General features: G+C 39.5%; 1 protein-coding gene across 3 annotated transcripts in view; it reads left to right on the top strand.

Moving 5' to 3' along the window:
- Window positions 1–476: 476 nt before the first annotated feature.
- Window positions 477–21,897, top strand: part of CSNK1G1 (casein kinase 1 gamma 1) — a 261,324-nt gene continuing 239,903 nt past the window's right edge. The window contains exon 1 of one of the 3 annotated variants that reach the window (XM_036734510.1): window positions 477–696. The gene's annotated coding sequence lies outside the window, so the exon portion shown is untranslated. The remainder of the gene's footprint in view (window positions 697–21,897) is intronic. The other 2 variants (XM_036734507.1, XM_036734509.1) reach the window with 2 other exon arrangements.

Here is a 21,897-nt window from a genome sequence, read left to right as displayed (position 1 = left end):
TACCGCGTGGTAGGGCTCTTCGAGGGATGAGGACCGCGGTGGGGAGGAGCAGCACCGGGTCTGGGATGGGCCCCGGTGGGCGCGGAAGAGCAGGGAAGAGTCAGAGACGGCGGGTGCTGTTGAAGTGGGGGTAGGTGGAAGGAATAAAAGTCGAGGTGATTAGATGCATAGACGAGGGTGCGCGCGTGCGTGTGATCCGGTCCTCATGTGGGTTCGCAGCTGAGGGGAAAAAAGTGAGAGGCTGTCATTGTAAGGAGAAGGGAGTCTGTATAAAGGGGGGGGGGTCCCTTCCCTGAGCTACTCCAGAGAGGAAGGGCTGGGGGTGGGGGTGAGGTTTTCGGAGGTACTTCCGCTTAGCAACCCCACGCGGTTGCTAGGGAAGGCTGGCGCGGTGGCCACCCGGAAGCAGTTCTGCTCAACCCTCCTCGCCTTCTGCCGGCTTATCCTATCGGAGGTCAGGGTGCTGGGCTCTCTTCGGGCCGAGGGCGGGGCCGGCTCTAGTAGTTCCGGTTCGCCTCCTGCCGCCCCTCTGCTCCCCGCCTCCCCCCTCCCCCCCTCCCCTCCCGCACCCCTCCACCCTCCCGCTCCTGGGAAAGAGAGAAGGAGCCGCGGCCGGTGGGGAGAAGGAGCTGCTCGGCGCCAGCGGGAGGGGACCGCGCCTGCCGCACCTGGGGTCATAAGCACGGCCAGATCCAGGTACCCACTGCGGCTCTCCCGGGCCCCGAGGGTCTGGCAAGCGGAGCGGACGTTCCCAGGGTCGGGCCGGGGGCGGCGGGGCTCCTGGGGCGGGCGGGGCAGAGGCCGGCCCGGCGGGAGGGTTGAGTTGGCGCGGGGGCGCCGGGCACGGCCTGGGGTCGGGGCGGGGGCCGGAGGCCTCCTTCGGTGAGGGGGAGGGTAGTCGTACGGAGGCCGGGAGCTCTGAGCCGAGCGGCCTTTCTCTCCTTGGCCCAGGCTTGTCACCTGGACTGCTCCTCCGCGGGAAGCATCCTCCCCCTGGGCCGGAACGGGTCTCGGGGACCCCGGGGGCGCTGTCACCTCGTCCGGGCCGCGGCTGCCGGCCGAGATCTCGTTCCCTCCGGGGTGGGCGGGGGAGGTCGCCGGCGGTGGGCATTTGAGAGGGCTCTGCGCGGTGGGGCCAGGCGGGGAGCCGCCCTTGGCACGGCCGGCGGGGAAGAGCCGTCCCTCTTCTCCAGCCCCCATCTCGCCACGGGCACAGCGTCCTCCCCATCCCGGGACTCCGGAGTGGGCACCCCGGGGTAGGGGCGTCTGGGGCCAGGGGAGGCTGTTCCTGGATGATTCTTCCAGTGTTTAGAAACTGTTGCCAATTAAAGTGATTGTCTCAGTGGCACACTCTGCCCTGGCTCTGATACTTCCTTGGCTGGCTCCCAGCCCTCTGAACCTGGTTGTCCTTTGATCCGCCGTAAGTTATTTTAGGGAAATGCAATTCTGGAAAGCTCCAAAGTCCCGGGTATGGAGGCTTGAATTCACTAAGCTTACAATGGAGTGATTTTCATGTGTATGTATGAAGAAGGAAAGAGGTAGTGGTAGTGGTGGAGGAGGAGGAGGGTTGGGGGGCTTGCAAGATATAGAGGTCTAGGCCAGACTTGTTCAGGCAAGCCTTTACCAACCGCTTCTCTTGCCAGGAAACCTGCCTGCCCTAGTTTAGATGGAGCAGAAAGATCCTCGTCGTTTGTGTTCTAATCAGTGACTGAACAGCTAGGTACTATGGTGATAGGTGTCTCAGAATAGATGAGATGTGAGAATTCACAACTCTTAGGACTTTGTGCTACTGAATCTTCTTAATCTTTTAAGACTGTATGATATAAACGACCTCATTCTCATAGCGATACAGCTGAGTGATGGAAAGGACTTGGAGGTACGGTTGAGGGATGGAGGGGACTTGGAGGCTAGTTAATAAGAGGAGTACTGGATCAAAATAATGTTCCAAAGGATGTGTGTACATCATGGTGAGTGGCTACCAGATTTGATCATCCATTTTAAGTAACACAGATTTGAATTGTTAGTGGCTCCATAAGCTTCTTAGCAATGAGGTAAAAATGTATGCATTTACATAAAGGATGAAATAAATTTTTTTCTCAGATTTTTCTATGTGCATTTATAATAGGAACAATTAAGCTAGAAGTCATACATATTGCATAAATCTTGGAATTTAAAATTTATCTGTTGATGAAGATAATATATTTTTAAGCCCCAGATTTTCAAAATTACCTCTAATTTAATTACTAAAATTCTTCTGTTAGTACCAGGATTTTATTTGTAAAAGTTGATGACACTGTTGGCAAAACTTGCTTTGAATTCTTGCAAGTGTATTACTGTAAAAACATAAAATGAACTGGAGAATTGCTATTTTTAACTTGTTTTATTAACCTGAAATAAATACTGTTTTTATGTTTGCTTTTGCATTTTGAATGAATTTATTCTCAGAAACTTACTAAAGACTAGAGCTTTTCAGTCAATGTAATTGGCTGGCTCTTGGACATTAATTGGTAGTGATTTTGTAACTCTCAGATAATTTGTTCTGCTTACAGAGATTAAATGAAACATCAAATAACTCCATCGAATGACAGACCCAAAAAAAGTTGATTTCTGTTTTTGTACTGTATGTAGAGTTGTTCCAGGACTTGTCATCTGTTGTGTTTTGAGAAAACCACAAGAAAATCTTAATTCTCCAATATTCTTTAACTATCATTTGAAGGGACTAGCCTGCATTTATTTAAAAGAGAATTTCAAGTATTTTTTTTTATGCCTCCGAAGATTTAAAAGGAGTTTGAAGGATGCTTTGCTGTCTAGGTGGTATATTTAGTGTCGGAAATAAAGGAAGTGCATGTAAACAAGTTTCTGAACTAATTACTTTGCTCTACTGTTGTGCAAACAGATGTATTATGTAAATGGTATAACAGTAGCATAATTGCATACCAAAGTAAATTATTTCTGTCACTGTTGTAAGTGTATGTTAAGACCATTTCTATATGGTCTTTTGAAAGTGACTACACTTTTTTAACCTTTTAAAGTTAATGTTATCTTGCACCAGAATTTCTCCTAAAGCATACGTTTAGAAAAAACACATTAAAAATTTTTATCTTGTCAGAGACCTTGTGATAGTGCTTTGGTAAGCCTTTTGGAAGTTGAGGTCATCTTTTTTTCTTGTTACATTCTTATCTCATGACATTAATGTAGTTTGTATAGGAAGAAGGGTAATAGATGTTAGAGTAAATAGTTATACTACCTAAAATTGTTTGCAGTCATTAGAGAAAGGGGTGGGGTTTTTGTTTGTTTTTGTCTTTGTGTTTTTTGGTTGTAAACTCTAATGTTTCCCCCAAAAATATCCTGGTATTTATTGACCATTCTGAAGACTTTTTTTATTGTCAAATGCAGAAATTGAATATATAACATTTAATTGTGTTCCCAAAAGTAAGGAATTCCTGCTTCAGCGCTGTTAACAAGGTGACCTCTAAAGTACATTCCAACTTTTAGATTCTATGAAAAGGAATTATAAAAATCTCGGAAGATGAATTTTATTTACATTTTGTTGCCGTGCTATAAACACTTTCCAATAACCATCCTCCCCCCCCCCCCCAAATAAAATCCAACCCCAAACAAACAAAACATACCTTAATCCTCAATTAAGCCCAACCATTCTGAACAACTGGGATATAGTGACTGTGACTGATGGAATATGTAACTTTAAGCACCTGTGGTCCACCAGCTCTTTGTAGACAGGAAGGAAGTAGGTTCTAATATCAGTCATCTGAAACCAACATTGGTTGCTGCATTTGATCTGAATTCTGTTGTACTTCAGTGTGGTCTTCATTTACAATGTTGTAGTTGGTTGTAGTCTGGTAATGTTTTGCCCTGCCTCACTTCCTACATGTTTCCCAGATTTTGCTGATCTATTCATATTTGTCATTCTCTATAGCACAATGATATTTTATAAATTACTACAATTTATTCAGCTGTTTGCTGATCATTAAGCACTTTGTCCAGTTTTTTGCTACTTAAATAAGTGCTGCCATGAATATTTTGGTATATATGGGACCTTTCTGCCATCAATCTCTACAAGATATATCTTAATTTAAAGAAATAGATAAATGTTTCATACAAAAATGTGCAATTGTAATTTGGGTACTTCTACTATCATTGTAGTTGGTGGAGAAATGTTTGAAATTTCTTGGGGGGGTGTTATTTCGGCGGGGGGTGTGCTTTTTTCCTCTTGATCTTGCCTTTCTTGTTAAGGATATTGCTTTTATGATTTCTTCTCCAGTTAGGAATATAATCATTATACTGAGACATGAAGTTTATGCCATAGATTTTAGAATCCTTGATCTTGGTAGAAAAGCTTTGATGATGTTAAATGTGAGAAAGTCAGTTTTCTTAAAAGAAATTTTGAAATTGTAGAATATGGTAGGGGAAAAAATGACCAAACTTCGGTCTGCTGATTTCTGCCTCATGTGATAATTCTTGAGAAATTCAGAGTGGGAAATGTTTCAGCTATACCATTTTATGGCTTGCATATTGTTTCTTAGAAAACTAAATTGAATTTTGACATTATTGGGATTGTATTCAAGCTGGACTCAGGGAAAAAATGAGATGCCATCTGTTTCAGAGCTTTTCCCTTCTCTACCCTCCTTCCCCCTATCTCCTTGGTTTTTGGCTTTGAATTTACTAGTTTACTTATGTTTGAAATGTGAAATCCCAAGTAAAAGATTATGTAATATCAGCTACATCAGGGGACATAACACAAGTAATGCATTTTTAGATTGAGTTGATCAATATCTTTCACCTCCAAAAAGGATAGAAGACCTCAAGTTAAAAATTATTGTTAGAGTTCTTTTAAACTATTTGAGCTGATAGGCCTCTTTCCTATTTAATTCTCTGTGTTTACTTAATAAACCATTATTTTCAGGAGTACTTGTCCCATTGTACTTGTTTAAACTTAAATCAGAAGTGAAACTTAGGCAGATAATTGTTAATGTAATTGTAGCCCAAAAGATTAAAAAATTATTATTGATGTGTGTTGGCCTGTAAATATGCTTGCCACTCATAATCTGTCTTGGGTATATGCATGCACTAAATAAAGCATTCTTAGTGCAATTTTAGCTTTCTTCAGTAGGGAAAGTTCTTAAAACCTGTCAACCTTAGAAACAGATTATTAAGTTTCAGAGCTCTCTGAGAAAGACAATCATTGAATCATTGGTTGTGTACTATCTTCTTTTAATGACTGCTGCTGAGCACGTTTTGTGGTGACTTCTTCGTTTTGGGTATGTGGGTTAGGGGACATAGAGCTGAAAAGTAAGTGGAGGGGGGGTGAAGCCAAACTCAGAGGTGCCCAGTTGCTGAAGGACAAGAGGGAGTCAGTGTCTGGAAGTGAAATCTAGTCAAATCAAGGACCATGATAAAGTTCAAGGGAATTCTCAAGAGGCAAGGCCCTGGGTAGTTTCAGTAGATTGGTTTTGAGACAAGTACTAAAAGTGTCATGCTTGGAAGAGTTCCTCTATTTACCATGTCCAGTTTTTCTTCCATGATTGTGGGTGCGTTTATATCTGCCCTTTGAAAACTGGCCCTACTTTCCATTTGCCTCTGGAGTCTCTTTAGCAGGCAAACTCTCCCTGTCATTGTTTTAAAAAATGTTTTATTGATGATTTTTTAATCTCCTAATAGAAACCTCTTGTGACACCAGCACATTGACCATGTGTGACAGCATGTGCCTCACTCGCCCCTGTGTGTGTGTGTGGGGGGGGGGGTCCTCTGTAGTCAAGATTGTTCTTGTTTTTCATGGCAATACCAACTAACTAACTATACAGTTCACAGCTACAGCTGTAGTTTACTTCTGGAAACTAGCCTCACACCTCTGGGAAATGATGAAGTAGAAAGTGGAGATAGGTGTTGTGAAACAAGGAGAAATGTCTGATGTCTGAATAGTCAGCCGTCCAGTCAGAGCATATCCACACATCAGAATTTTAGAACTGGAAGGAGATTTTAGCTGTTGTCTAATCCAAATCCATCCTTTTACAGATGAGGAAATCCAAGGCTAGGAAGGGTGTGGTTTTTGCTCAAGGTCACACAGCTAGTAAGTAACTGCCATGTGGAACTTAAACTTGGGTGTTCTTCAGCATCCTTTCTTTGACACTATATCTGCCTCTTAGCAAATGACCTCGGGAGGAAAATTAAATGCGATGGATAGCAATGTCACTACCGTATTTCAGGATGGATGGGACAGGAGTAAGGTAGAAATCACTCTTCGGGAGGATGTTCAGCTCCCTAGGAAGGAATTTGCTAAATTGGAGGTAGGAGTTACCTTTTTCCAGCCTGTTCAGTCAATGAATTCCAGCTTTTCTCTTTAAAGACATCTGGATTTAGAATTGGGAAGGACCTTAGAGGTAATTGAGCCCCCTCTTTTTACAGATGAGGAAACTGAAACCCTTTGAATTTGTGACTTGCCTAGGGTCACACAGGCAAAAAAGTGGCAAGGTTGAACTCAGGTCCTAGAACTCCAAATCCATTGGTCCTTTGCACTGTACCCAGTCTGCCTCCATATCTGCTATGTCTGAATCTCAGCCCAAAACCCACCTTCTGCAGGAGACCTCTCCTGGTTCCTTCATTCTCTAATGATTTTCCTTTTCAGATTATTTTCCTTCTATTCTGAATATATCTTGTATGTACCTATTTCTGTCTCCCACCACCTTGGACTGTATCCTTCTTGGGGGAAGGGATTGGTTTGGGTTTTTTTTTTTCTTTCTTCCTGTTCCCAGAAGTTAGCGAAGTGACTGCACGTAGTATTTAATATATTCTTGTCGATTGAATAGATCTTTATGAGTAGTGGATATTTTGCTTCTCTTAAGTGCTGGATTAATCTTTCTTGCTAGTCTTAGTGTTGTGGTGCTTAATAGAGTTTTAAAACAATGAATAGTTTGTGTCCCCAAATGTCTCCATTGGAGTAAACTTGATCCCACATTTACTTTTTTATTCTAGCTCACAGTCCCTTAACCCAGATATACAACGTTTGAGGAGACTAGGGACTTATTGATTATATTTTTATCTTTCTATTATTTCCTCCTATTTTGAACAGGTCTGTAATTTCATTTGTGTCATGGATTCTTTATTAGAAAATTAGCTTCGCCAGTGTATACTAATGGTTGCTCTGCCTCTGGTAGTCTGAGGCTGGAGAGAGTTGCTTGGAGTGCTAAAGGGCAGTGGAGTCACATTGCCCTGGATTGTGTGACTAGTATATCAGAACCTACGTCTTTCTGGCTCCCAGAGCAGTTCTCTACCAATTATGCCAGACTTTCCTCCGTTATTGCCCCATATGAGGTTTAATGAATGATATTCTGTTTATCAGATTGAATAAACATTGTCAAGAGTAAATTTCTCTTCCTTTGATGTAATATACCCTCTCTATATTTAAGTATACATAACAATGGACAGGGTTATGTAGATAAATAAGATGTAATGTTACTTACCAGATCTCTTTTAGCAACATCTTCAGCCAAACTGTTAACCAGAGCTGCTGCCAAGTAGCTACTGTCACCAAGTTGAGTTTTACCTTCATTTCCTAGAGCTTACTTTCTTACTGTAGTGGGAAAGAGAGCTAAACTTGGAGTGAAGAGAGACCTGGATTTGATTCCCATCTAGACACCTCTGTCTGATCCTGACTCTCAATTTTCTCATCTGTAAAATGAGGATGATAATACCAGTTGCACTTCACAAGGTTGTTGTGAAGATCGAGAGAGGTAATGCATGTAAAACACTTTACGGACCTTAAAGAACTACATAACTAATAGTTGTTATTACTTAGGTCCTCATGAACAGAGGCAAGAAGAAAAACAAAGGGCCAGATTATGACAAATATGATATCATCAGCTCCTGAAAAATGGAAAACTGATAGATATATGTTATAGTGTCGCTTGTTATTGGTTGTGTTTTCTTTGTAAGACAGAAAAATTCAATTGTCCTCAATGATGAAGACTTACTGCTTTGCCTCTAAAAACCTCTTCTTTTGTTCATGACGCTTAAGGTTTCCTTAATCTCCAAGAGTCCCCTGCCCCTCCCCGCCTTGCTTTTGTAATTGATGCTCCACTGTTCTATTTTATTTTTTTTTAACTTTCTAACACTTTGTGTTCCTAAAAGTGCTGTTTGCTATGTGTCTGTTTTATTAAAGTGAATAGGTTAATTTTGTTCTAGGTCTTTTTTAGAATTCCGTGGCATCTTTTGTGAGAATTGGATACCCTTTCTGGTGTTTGGAACCAGGGCTAGCAGTCACTTGTCCAAGAAAAACACAATTTAGAAATTCTGGGTTACAAAGGTGTGATTTTTAAAAGACTAAATTTGAGTTATGTATGTAGGGTATTATAAGGTGTATACTATGTAGTATACATAGGTCATGAGACAGCTACAAATGACAAATGAGACTTAATAGATGAATTTGAATGTTTAATTTTATAACTAAATATTATCTTTGTCCTATCTCCCTCATTCTTTTTACTTGAATGTTATTGTGGCACAAGGTTTCATCTTTGCAGATTCCTTGGCCAGTGCTTTAAGTGTTTGCTACTTACTGTTTCACTTGTTGAAGATTATCCAGAAGCTGCAGCTGGCAAAGTCTGAGGAGGAAGAAATGTTTTGGATGATGGTGTATGCTGTGCTGGTCTGTCTGTTTTTTGACTGTAGATCAGGGTCATAGTTTTAATTTTTAAATATATATTTATGGACATATATATATACACACGTGTGTGTATGTATGTGTATAGTGATTACCTGGGACACCACCATCTTCCGATTACCTTAACTTGCCAGAATGTGCTAGGACTTTCAGCCCTGAAATTAATCTGTCTTTAGAACTTTACATCGCTTATGTACTGGAATCCACCCTTGGCTTTTATCAGTTCACTGAAATCCAAATTAACAAAGGATGATGAAAAATTTGTTTGATAACTCGATATTTGGTAGTTAAACATTTTTTTCAGTTTGAATAATAATATCCTTTGAGGAACTGTTCATTATGGAAATACATAGATTTGCCAGAAATTTATGCTTTATAAATTAGTTTTTTTAAAAAGCTCATTTTTTGTGTTCTTAATGGCATCCTCATAGCTAGTAGTTATATTTTTAGACTGTCCTAGATCATAGGCTTTTAGAAGGGACCTTAGACATCAGTGCTCCACCTGATCACCCCTATTTTTTAGATGAGAAACTGAGACCCAGGGAATTTGTGACACCCTAAAATCACATAGTTTATTGCAGTCAGGATGGGAATCATAGTCTCTTGCCTTAATGAGTTGTAATTTCATCTGTGTCAGAATCTTTTTCTATGTGTTTAATATACAGCAATGTGTTTTTTATTAGAATCAAATTTTCTAGAGAATCTTAAGTGTGAATTATTAAAATTGCCATAGTATTTTCCATAGTCTAGAAATTGCCCTTGATTTAATTCTCACATAATACTAGTTAATGTATAATGTATAGCTTAGGTGTCAAGTAACACTTCTTTTGTGTTATGTAATCTTAAGATCATATTTTATTTGCATGCTACATGGAATAGTGTTAGATCTTGACTCAGAAATATCTGAGTTCAAATCCTGTTTCCAAAACTTCAGTAGCTCTGTGTGACCACAGTCAATCAATCAGTAAACATTTATTAAGCACTTACTATGTTCCAGGTACTATGCTAAGTGGTACGGATATAAAAAGAGGCAAAAGATGGTTTCTGCTTTCAAGGACCTTACAGTCCAATGGGGAAGGCAGCATGCCAACAAAACAAGCTATATAGAGAATAAATAGGAGATAGTTAACAGAGGGCACTGAAATTAAGAGTGATTGGTGTAGGCTTCCTATAGAAAGTGGAATTTTGGTTGGGACTTAAAGGAAGCCAGGGAGGTCAATAGTCAGAGTAGAGGAGAGAGATTGTTCCAGGCATGGGGGAAAGCTAGAAAATGCCCAGATCTGAGAGATGGAATGTCTCGTTCCTGGAATAGCCAGGAGGCCAGTGTCCCTGGGATCAAAGAATACATGTTGGGGAGTAAGGTGTAAGTAGACTGGAAAGATGGGAACTAGCTAGGTTATAAAGGGCTTTGAATGCCCAATAGAGCGTTTTATATTTGTTCCTGGAGGAAGTAGGAAGCTACTGGAGTTTATTGAGTAGAGGAGCTGATGTGGTTGGACTTGTGCTTTAGGAAAGACAAGTTGCTTAACGTTCTAAGTCTTACTTTCCTCCTCATTCACAAAATTAAATTTAACAAGAATTTATTAAATGCCTATTATGTGCAGTGCATTGTACTAGTTTCCGGTAATACAAGACCAAAATGAAAAACAGTTCCTGACCTCAGGGAGATTAAATTCTTGGCATAATACTACCTGTATTTTATAAGATTGTTTTATGTCTAAAATAACATTAGTAAAGCTGTTTGCAAACCTTAGATTACTGTAAAATGTCACTTATCATAATTCATGTTACTGGCTTAAAAAAATCTACTAGTTTAACAATGATAACAGTAGTAGTTTATCTTGTATTTGGTAGGACCTGCCAGAGTTTGTGTTTCTCTTTCATAGCCTTGGAAATCTAGGATCACTCTCACACTGTGACATGGCATTGGAGTTGGATTTGTTAGAGTTTATCATTGGTGTCATTATTGGTAGCCAACAAATAGTATTTTTGCCTTCATAAAAATGCATTTTTTCAGAGTTGAGATATTTGTTAGTATTTGATGACACAGAGAACAATAGATCATTTAAATGTGATGATATAGTCATATAACCAGAGTATATTATTATGTAAAAACTCAAAGTACACATTAATTTGATATGCATCCTGTAAATTCAGGACTTGAAAGAGCTGTTACATTTGTTGAGAAAACAAATTATAGAACTATTCATAGGTCTAACTTCTTTCATTATGTGTCTTTTGATTGTGTTAACTGTTTTGAAACAATCTTTAGTGAATTTGGCCCCTGCTATTATTTATTCAGTGAAAATTACAGAAGAAAATTACTGAATTACTAACACTTACTGAAGTACTAGGTAGTACTGATCATTTTTATTATTCTTCACACTATGGTGAAATGAATTAGTATTTTACTTCTCAATTTTATGTTCTGCTTAATTGAATCTTCTAGGATACTGAAGTAAATTAGTGCCTAAGTTATAGGAAAAACAAAAGGAGAGTGTGTGGTTCCTGAGTTAACTTTTAGTCAGGAAAATCAGGGTCTAGAAGTTCTCATTTCAGTCAAGCATCAGATTTGTTGAAGGCCAGTGAAGATCTATCTGAGCATTGTATTAGATGAGTATGTGTGGCTGAATTAACCCAGGTATATTCCCGATGACATTGAAAAGGCTAGTCTGGCTAGAACCAGAGTGTGCATGGGGGAATCATGGGAAGTAAGGTTATACAGGTGGAACCATACTATAGAGAACCTTGAAAATCAGGTATGAAGTGATTTGATACCATATCAAGTAAGGAGCTACTAAAAGTTTTTGAGCAAGGAAGTAGATAAATGACTGGGAAAATGCTTTGAAAACTGTATAGCAATATTGCTACTGGGACTATGCTCCAGAGAGATCAAAGAAAGAGGAAAAGGACCTATATTTGTAGCAGCTCTTTTTGCAATGGCAAATAATTGGAAACTGAGGGGATGTCTGTCAATGGGGAATGGCTGAACAAGTTATGATATATGAATGGGATGGAATACTATTGTGCTGTAAGAAATGATAAAGGGCATAGTTTCAGAGAAACCTGGGAAGATGTTTATGGATTAATGCAAAGCAGAGTGAGCAGAACCAGAACGATCTACACAGTAACAACAATATTGTAAAGATAATCAACTGTGAAAGACTTAGTAACTGATCAACACAATGACCCTCCGCAGTTCTAAAGGACTCGTGATGAAACATTCTATCCATCTCCAGATAGAACACAGATGGACTCAGTGCAGAGTGAAGCATATTTTTTCTTTTTTACTTTTTTTTGGGGGGGGGGGACAGGGGAGATGGAAGCATGGTTAATACAAGAATTTGTTTTTCATGGCTATACATACTTGTAACAGGTTTTGTTTTTCTTGCCTTCTCATTGAGTGAGGGGGGTTAGGGATAAGGAGAGATTTGGAATTGAATAAAAAAGGATTTTAAAAACCTGCTTTAAAAATATAAATTAAATTTGAAAATGGGATAGTGTTATGTAAAGTATTAATTGAAATTAAGATTGAAGTCAAGAAGATTAGTAGATTAATCCAGGTGTGAGATGATGAGATCACAGACTAGCTTGGTACGAGGAAAACAGAATGAAAGGTGAAATGAAATGTTTTGAAGGACAAATGGATCATATTGGGAAATAGAATGGGCATGAAGTGTGAAAAAGGAAAGATGAGTGAAAGATGACAGGTTTTGAGTTTGGGTGATAGGCTAGTGGTGTCGTTGACAAATTTGTATTTTTTTTTCAATATCGTGTTGGGAAGGAGTATGACAAGCATTTATGAGTTAATCGTTTTTCAGACATGTCTGACTCTTCATGATCCCATTTAGGGTTTTCTTGGCAGAGGTACTGGAGTGCTTTGCTATTTCCTTCTCCAGCTCATTTTACAGATGAGGAATGAGACAAATAGGTTAAATGACTTGCCCATGGTCATAGAGCTACTAAATGTCTGAGTTCAGATTTAAACTCAGAAAGATGAGGATTTCTGCTGCCAGGCCTAGCACTTCATCCACTGTGCCACCTAGCTGCCATCAGTTAATCAGCAAGGAGCTTAAAAATTTTTTTTTTCCCGAATTACGTGTAAAAACAATTTTTAAAATTTGGTTTTTAAATTTTCGAGTTCCAAATTTGCTCCCTCCATTCCTTTCCCCTTCCTTCAGAAGGCAAGCAGTTTGATATAGATTATACATGTGCAGTCATGCAAAACATATTTCCATATTAGTCGTATTATGAAAGAAAACAGAAACCAAAAAAAGAAAAATAAAGAAGGTTTAAAAAAAAGTATGTTTCGATCTGCATCCAGACTCCATCAGTTCTTTCTCTAGATGTGGATAGCATTTTCCATCATGAGTCTTTTGCAATTGTCTTAGATCATTGCATTGCTGAGAAGAGCTAAGTCTGTCAAAGTTGGTCATCATACAATGTTCCTGTTACTGTGGACAATGTTCTCCTGGTTCTGCTCATTTCACTCAGTATCCCTTCATGCAAGTCTTACTAGGTTTTTCTGAAAGCACCCTGCTCATCATTTCTTATGGCACACTAGTATTCCATTACATTTATATGCTACAACTTGTTCAGCCATTGCCCAATTGATGGGCATCCCCTCAATTTCCAATTCTTTGCCACCACAAAAAGAGCTGCTATAAATATTTTTGTGTATGTGGGTCCTCTTCCCTTTTTTATGAACTTTTGTGATATTGCTGGGTCAAAGGTTATGCACAGTTTTATAGTCCTTTGGGCATAGTTCCAAATTGTTCTCCAGAATGGTTGGATCAGTTCACAACTCTGCCAGTAATGCATTAGCGGTTCAGTTTTTCCACATCTTCTCCAGCATTTATCATTTTCCTGTTTTGTCATTTTAGCCAATCTGGAGGTGTGATGTGGTACCTCAGAGTTTTAATTTACATTTCTCTAATCAATAGTGATTTAGAGAATTTTTTTCATATGAGTTTGGATAGCTTTAATTTCTTCATCTGAAAACTGCTTGTTCATATCTTTTGACCATTTATCAGTTGGGGAGTGACTTATATTCTTATAAATTTGACTCAGTTCTCTATTTTTTAGAAATGAGAGGTCTTTTCACATAAGTCTTTCCAAGTTTTTCTGAAAGCTTCTTGCTCATCATTTCTTATAGCACAGTAGTATTCCATCACAATCATATACAACTTGTTCAGCCATTCCATAATTAATTGGCATACCCTCAATTTCTAGTTCTTTGCCACCACAAAAAGAGTTGCTATAAATATTTTGTTACATGTACATCCTTTTCCTTTTTTAAAAATCTGTTTGAGTATCCATGTGAAATATGGGAGGAAACTTTTTTTGTATGTATAAACATCTCAATTACAATTCTACACAAATTTACAATTATGAGGGATAGGTATAACAAAGAACAATACAAATTTGAGGTCAACATATATGCTGTTGGTCATACCATCCCCTATTTCCTTTTTGGTAGAGTCTTAAGTTCTCAGAGGGCAGAAACCATTGGCATATCTAAGCGCTATATTTGTCCTAGCAGTTCACTTTGCATGTATTATTAGGCACTTGGTAAATGTCGAATTCAGGAACATTTAGTGAAGTTCAGCTCTACACATGTGGAACATGACTCATCATCATTGTTCATTAGTCTGCTGTACTTGTAGAAGTTTATCTCTTTTTTTTGATCTTGAAGCACAAGACTGTAGAAAGGACTGTGTTCTATATTGTTTTGAATATAATTTCCTGTTGGTCGAGAATTAACACAACACATATATCTCTTCATATACTGCACTTTGAAGTAAGGTTACACCCTTGGTTTGAAGTACAAAATTCAGGTTGATGAAGATACTTGAAAACTTTCAAGTTATTACACATATTTTGATCAATAGAATTACTATGAATTCCTTGATTCTTTGAAAACTGGTCTCAATTGCAAGTTCCTACTTAAGGCCCTTCCTGATTCCCTCCGTCTGCTAATGCTTCCCTCGCAAAATTACCTGACATTTATTTTGCATATATTTTACAAGTGTTTATGTGTATACATGTTTATTCATTGCCATACACTGCCTCATATTTGTTACATGGTATGTGCTTAAGATGCAGAGATGAGGAGGGTGTGCATTCCTGAAGAACTGCTTATTCAGAGGCACTAAGAAGAAGGAATATTATGTGTGAGGTACAGTTTAGCTGACCAAAGACTTTGTAAAGGGGAATGTGTATACAGCATATCATTTATTGGAGCTAGCTTTTGAAGGGCCTTAAATGCTAAACAAGGGAGTTGGTTTTTGATCCTAGAGGTAATAGGGAGCAGGAGAGTGATGTGGTCAAATGTGCTTTAGGATATCTAGCTTTCGTGGTAGCTTGGAGGAGAGAGTCTTGAGGTAGTCAGACCAGTTTGCAAAATGTTGCAATAATTCAGGTGAGAGGTGAAGGTCTGAACTCCATCGGAGTGGAAAGGGCCGGGATAGGAGAGATGTTTTGGAGGTAGAATCGACACGACTTGGCACTGAATTGAATCTGAGGTGGGTTGGGGTTGTGAGAGAGGATGACTAGTGAGGGGGAACCTTTGAATGAAACAGGGAAGTTCAGAAGAGGGGTGAGTTCTGAGGGAAAAATCAGTTTTGTTTTAGGACATATTAAATTTGAGTTTTCTGCAGGATAGGGAGTTGGTGCTTTTGAAACTAATTTTAGATGAAAAGGAGTTTGACTAATATGAGCCAAGTAAAAGTGATAACTTTAGGCAAATTCAAGTCTCCTCAAAGAATCTTTCCCTGAAAGTATTGAATCAGTGATAGGAAAATCTTCTCAATTTATAATTGGGGAACCCCAAAAAATGAATCTTTCTCTTGGCCACATCCAGTGAGGGGCCAGTTTAGAATTACAGCTTGACATTTTTAGCCTTCAGCTACTTTTTAGAGTTGGAATATACTAATTTTTCTATTGACATTTTTACTTTTTTATGTGTTGTTCTTTTGGTTCTCATTTTGTATTATTTAGATTAAGAAGTTACAAGTTTCAAAAATGTTTTTTATAGACTTGAGCATGATAGTTCTGCAGGACCACCAAGTATTATTTATTTTGAGGATGAATTTATGACCCCATTTACTTTTTTTTTGGGAAGGGGGAAGGCAAGGCAATTGGGGTTAAGTGACTTACCCAAGGTCACACATCTAGTAAGTGTCAAGTGTCTGAGACTGGATTTGAACTCAGGTCCTCCTGACTCCAGGGCTGGTTCTCTAGTCACTGCTCCAACTAGTTGCCCCAACTCCGTTTACTTCTTAAAATTAGGAGCTTAATGCATCAACTTGCAGGTAGGGCATGTTCCTATCAAGTCCTGTGGTCAAGTTTACTAGTTTACAGAGAACTAGGAGAATTCTTTTCTCCTCTGGAATGAAGTGGCACAGTGGAGGTTTTTGTATTTGTTTTTTTTTATTTTGGTTGTTTCTTGGAGTCTGCTATACCATGCAGAACAGGGACAGGTAAGGTCTTAGGCAATAAATGATATGCTGCATACAAATACGTTCCTGGAAGGCTTGCAAAATGCCTATGCTAGAGGTATTTTTTTGTTGCAATTCTTATGGTGTTCACTAGTTTCAGAATATAATGAATACAGAGTTATTTAATAACAGTGTAGCTGTGATAGGGTGCATGATATATTAATGTGAACTGTGAACTGACGTGGAGATTCATCTGCAGGGTACACATCAATGAGGCATCACCTATAGATAAAGTCCTCAAAATACAGTTTTTTTGTTGGGGCAGCTAGGTGTGATAGTGGATTGAACACCAGGCCTGCGGTAAGGAAGACCCGAGTTAAAAATCTGTCCACAGGCACTTACTAGCTGTGTGATCCTGGGCAAGGTGGTCTCTGTTTGCCTCTGTTTCCTCTGTAAAATGGGGATGATAACAGTACCTGTTTCCTGGGTTGTCGTGAGGATCAAATGAGACGATATTTTCAAAGTGCTTAGCATAGTACCTGGCACATAGCTATAGATGTGTGTGTGTGTGTGTGTGTGTGTGCGCGCGCGCGCGCATAGCATGCTATATAAATATTAGTTATTACCATTAGTATTAAATGAAATTGTACTTATTAAGCCCCAGAATACTTTAAGAGCTTTCTCAGTGAGATTCCCACCCTCACAAAAGAGACCCATTTCATGATCACTAGAAGAAGAACCTTATTTATGAAGAATTTTTGTTGTGCTGACATGTATTTGGAAGGATAGTGAATAGTCCAATGAATTCATAGGAGTGTTGATTTAAAAATAGAAGGGACTTTAGAGATCATCAGATATAACCTTCTCATTTGACAGATGAGGAAACTAAGGCCTAAAGAGGTTAAGTGACTTCTCCTAAGGTCACAGAGGTCTAAGTAAAATTGGATTTGAAATCAGGTCCTGTGACTCCATCCTTGCTCTTTCCACTACATTATCATTTGTGCAACACTCAAACTCATCTGCCCCTATAAATGTCATTGTTTTGCATGTTCTCTCTATTGATGCAGATAGAAACCCATCTATGTCTTCATCCTGTGTCATTGTTATCTGTCTTTCTATGGGTTTCTCCCAAGGGATGCCCCCATAATGTTGGAGGTCTTCTTGCTTTCTGCTGCCATAAATTAAAGTTATCATTATGGTGCTTTTATAAAGAGCTTTAACTACATAGTCACATTTGATTTGATCCTCAATAACCCTAAGACATAGGTACCGTTACCCTCATTTTACAGATAAGGAAACTTAGGCTGAAAGAAGTTAAAGTGACTTGCCTTGACTCACAAAGCTAATAAATATCTAAGTCATGATTCAAACTCGGGTCTTCTTGACTCCCAGCACATTCACTATGTGTCTAGCTGCCATACTTATTTAGTAAAGATACCATGGAATGAATAAATTAAAGACCATTTATTAAGTGCTAGGCCTAGGTCAAGGACTGTGGTTAGGTGCTGGGCACTGAACAACAAAAGCCACAGACGATCTGCCCTTGAGGAGCTTATGTTAGGAGATACAACGTTTAGGGAAGTGGCAGCCAGGGGAAAAGGTATGTGGGAAGTCACAGGTATGCCAGGTTGAATAATGGGGAAGTCCATTCATTGAGAAGCCCTCCTTTGATTTGATTAATTTCCCTACAAGATGTGGAAAAGGAGGTGGTGCTCCTGGTCCGTGATCACCCAGGGAGTTACTAATGGATTGACTCATCTTCTGGTTTGGAGGGCAGAGCAGTGAAGGTATCTGGATAGAAAATGGCCCTGTCATGGCTATTCTCCCTGCCTGTTCATCGTCCCTCCCCCGACTCGTGGCGGGTCAGTCTTTTGTGTCATGTATTTCTCTGATGAGATTCTTTGTTCCTTTTCTTTGAAGTTGCTCATTTATTGTCTGTTGCAGCCTGCTCACCCTCACTTAGTGTCTCCGCGTCTTCCTTGCTCTTCCTGTCTTATCATGTAGCCTTACAACAACACTGGTAGAACACTACTGTTAGAGTTGTTTAAACAGCTCTCTCAAGATCTTTTTTTTTTCTTGGAGTCATTAGTTTTTGTTTTATTGTTTTGCGTGTGTGTGTGTGTGTGTGTGTGTGTTTTTATGCTTGGAGTCATCTTGTATTGGTGGTCATTTTCCTTTAACAAGTGCTGTTTTAGCTGCAGGGAGAGTATCCTAGCATTACGCCCTGATTGAGCAACTCTACACTTCAATTCTAGGGGATTCTGCAGGATAGGTTGGCGTTTGTTGCTGCTTTTTTTTTTTTTAATTAAATAAATTTCTTTATTTATTTTTAGTTTACCACACACGGTTCTACATAGTTTTGAGTTCCAGTTTTTCTCCCCTCCCTCCCCCCTCCCTCCCCAAGACGGCATGAAGTCCCATATAACTGTCATGTATATCTTTGCATTGAATTAATTTATGCTCTAGTCAGGTCGTGGAGAAGAATTTTGACCAATGGAATGAATCATGAGAAAGAAGAAACAGAACCAAAAAAAAAAAAACCCAAAAACAAAAACAAAAGAGAAGCAGAAAAGGCGAGCATGTAGTGTGCCTCAGTCTGTATTCAAACTTCGCAGTTCTTTCTCTGAATGAAGATAGCATTCTCCATCGTGAGTCCCCTGGAGTTGTCCTTGCCCTTTAGGTTGCTGAGAAAAGCGCAGTATGTCAGGGTTGGTCCTCACGGAATCCACATATCTGTGGCTGTGCACAACGTTCTCCTGGCTCTGCTCCGCTCACTCAGCATTATGTCGTGTAGGTTTTTCCAGGTTGTTATGTAGTCTGCATCATCCCCATTTCTTATGGCACAATAGTATTCCATCACCTTCATATACCACAGCTTGTTCAGCCATTCCCCAATTGATGGGCATCCCTTTGCTTTCCAATTCTTGGCTACCACAAAGAGAGCTGCTATAAATATTCTTGTACATATGGGTCCTTTTCCCGCTTGCGTGATTTCTTTGGGATACAACCCTAGAAGTGGTATTACTGGGTCAAAGGGTATGAACATTTCGATAACCCTTTGGGCATAGTTCCACACCGCCCTCCAAAATGGCTGGACCAGCTCACAACTCCACCAGCAATGCAACAATGTTCCAATTTCCCCACATCCTTTCCAGCATTTATCATTCTCCTGATTTGTTATTTTAGCCAATCTGACAGGAGAGATGTGGTATCTAAGAGTTGTTTTGATTTGCATTTCTCTAATCAGCAGCGATCCAGAGCATTTTTCCATATGCCTGTAGAGAGCTTTAATTTCTTCCTCTGAAAACTGCCTGTTCATATCCTTTGACCATTTCTCAATTGGGGAATGGCTTGTATTCCTATATATTTGGCTTAGCTCCCTGTATATTTTAGAGATGAGGCCTTTATCAGAGATACTAGTTGCAAAGATTTTCTCCCAATTTTCTGCTTCCCTCCTAATTCTTGTTGCATTGGCTTTTTTTGTACAAAAACATTTCAATTTGACATAATCAAAATTATCCATTTTGCATTTTGTAATGCTCTCTATCTCTTGTTGGGTCATGAATTCTTTACTTTTCCACAAATCTGATAAGTAAACTATTCCTTGCTTTCCCAAATTACTTAGAGTATCAACTTTTACTCCTAAATCTTGTTGCTGCTTTTTAAAAATATTGGAAACCCAAGATCCACAACCCCCACCCCTGAACCTTTTGTATTTTCTGCTCCTTCAGATCCTTCTGATCCCCACTGCCCTCATAATTTTTGCTCCCAGCATGGAGATTCTCTTTATGTGTTTAGTCAAGCTGCTTTTCCTGTTTTTGTTCTAATCTTTTAGTGCCCTTTTTATCTCCTCTCAGCACATCTAAGACCATGATGTAGGATAGGAGTGTGGGTGTGGTGGTGGCTTTGCTATGGGGGAACTGGGTTTAGTGGATAGAGCAATGATGGACTTGGAGTCATGAAGATCTGGGCTGTTAGTCTGTTTGCCACCGTAGCTGTGTGACTGGGCAAGTCAGCTTTGGTTTCCCCACTTTGCAAAGCTGTCTTAAATGTGATAATTAAATGAGGTAATTATGTGCAAAGCACTTTGCAGACCCTAAAGTGCCAAATATTTAAATATTAGCTACTATCATCATGATCTTTGATGGCAAAATAGTTGTTTATAAAATTTGCAGATATTTACCATTTTTTCTTCCTCTGTGACCCTTCAGTTTTAACCCTTAAATGCCCTCTTGCTGACTTTGATTAGTTGGGGCTCTTTGCCAAACTTTTCTTTAAGCTGGTTTTATGTCCCCCCCCCCCCCTTCCAACTCTTCTTCCTGAGGTGGTACTTTCAATTATCCCAGCCAGACCATTAGCATTTGTATCTCATAGACAAACATTAGAGATGGATGGTGAACTTACCTAAAATTGAATTGTAGGAAAGGAACAGACTGGATTGTATCTGAGCAACCGTGTGGTGCTTTTTATGATCTCAAGCTGTTCCCAGAGACAAAATTCAGGATTGTAACATCAGTAATATTTTCAGTGATGCTCTATAAGTAAATCATGAAACAGCACAATCTCTGGAAAATCAAAATTAGAATTGACTCAATAAACATTGGAGGGAAGTAATATGGGTGTAAGTAGCTGTAGAATATTACCAGTGAAGACTTGTGTACAAGAAGTGGCATAAAGTATGTCATCAAGGAAATTTTGATAGGAAAAGGAAATGGTTAGGTCATGTAGTGAGAGCCCTAGTGCTGCACTAGTACATACCTCTGCAGTGTTACAAGGCCTCCAAAGTACTGGGTAGGTCATTTATGAAGGGTTGACAATAATTGAACAGAAAGAGAAGGTGTGTGTGACCTTGGGCAAGTCTCTTAACCCCAATTGCCCTGCCTTGCCCCCTCAAAACAAAAACAAAAGAAAGAGGTGTGAATAGATTGCAGTTCCGTACCTTTGGAGGGTGTATTCAAATGAATGAGATCACAGATCCATTTTATATTTATAAACAAGAGTTCCATCTTGGCAATTTCATATATTTAAGCTCTTTAGTATGTCATCTTTTGTTTAATTTGATAGTTTCTTGGGGCAGCTAGGTGGTGAAGTGAATAGAGCACTGGCCCTGGAGTCAAGAGGACCTGAGTTCAAATGTGGCCTCAGAAACTTGACATTTACTAGCTGTGTGACCTTGGGCAAGTCACTTGAACCCAATTGCCTTGCCTTCAAAAAACCAACCAAGCAAATATGATGGTTTCTTTTGTCATCTCTCTGTGAGTGTGGACTCTGTCTTTCAACACTGGTATGGTATAATGAGTACTGGACTAAGAATCAGAAGAGCAACTCCAAATTCCTCCATTTACTAGCTATGTGACCCTGGTCAAGTCATTTTTTTAAGACATTAATAAAATGAGTATTCTTGAACTACCTTCTGTTTCAACAGTCTGGCTAGTAGCTGTTGTGGGGGTGAAAGACCAACACAAGCCCAACAACAAGCATGCTACCAGAGCGCTGCAAAAGCCCAGGTTCTTTTGATCTGCTTTACTAAGTAAAGCAACGTTAAGGGGTTAACAAGCTTACTTTAATTCAGCATACAAATACCATTCACTTAGTTCAGGGGGAAAAGCCAGCAACCTGAACTTCGGAGCAAATACAAACAAATTACAAGTATTGACAGACGGACCAAATACAATTCATAGTTACCAACATCTAGGTTCAGCCTGGGAGCTCATAACAAGGGCTGGCCCAGAGTCACTTGTGCCACCATGGCTGTGGGCAAGAGCTCCAAAATAGAGAAAA

Source organism: Trichosurus vulpecula, chromosome 8 (genome assembly GCF_011100635.1).
Source record: "Trichosurus vulpecula isolate mTriVul1 chromosome 8, mTriVul1.pri, whole genome shotgun sequence".
Classification (NCBI taxonomy): Eukaryota; Metazoa; Chordata; class Mammalia; order Diprotodontia; family Phalangeridae; genus Trichosurus; species Trichosurus vulpecula.
The sequence above is the reverse complement of the archived record's forward strand: the minus strand, read 5'-3'. Positions and strand labels throughout refer to the sequence as shown.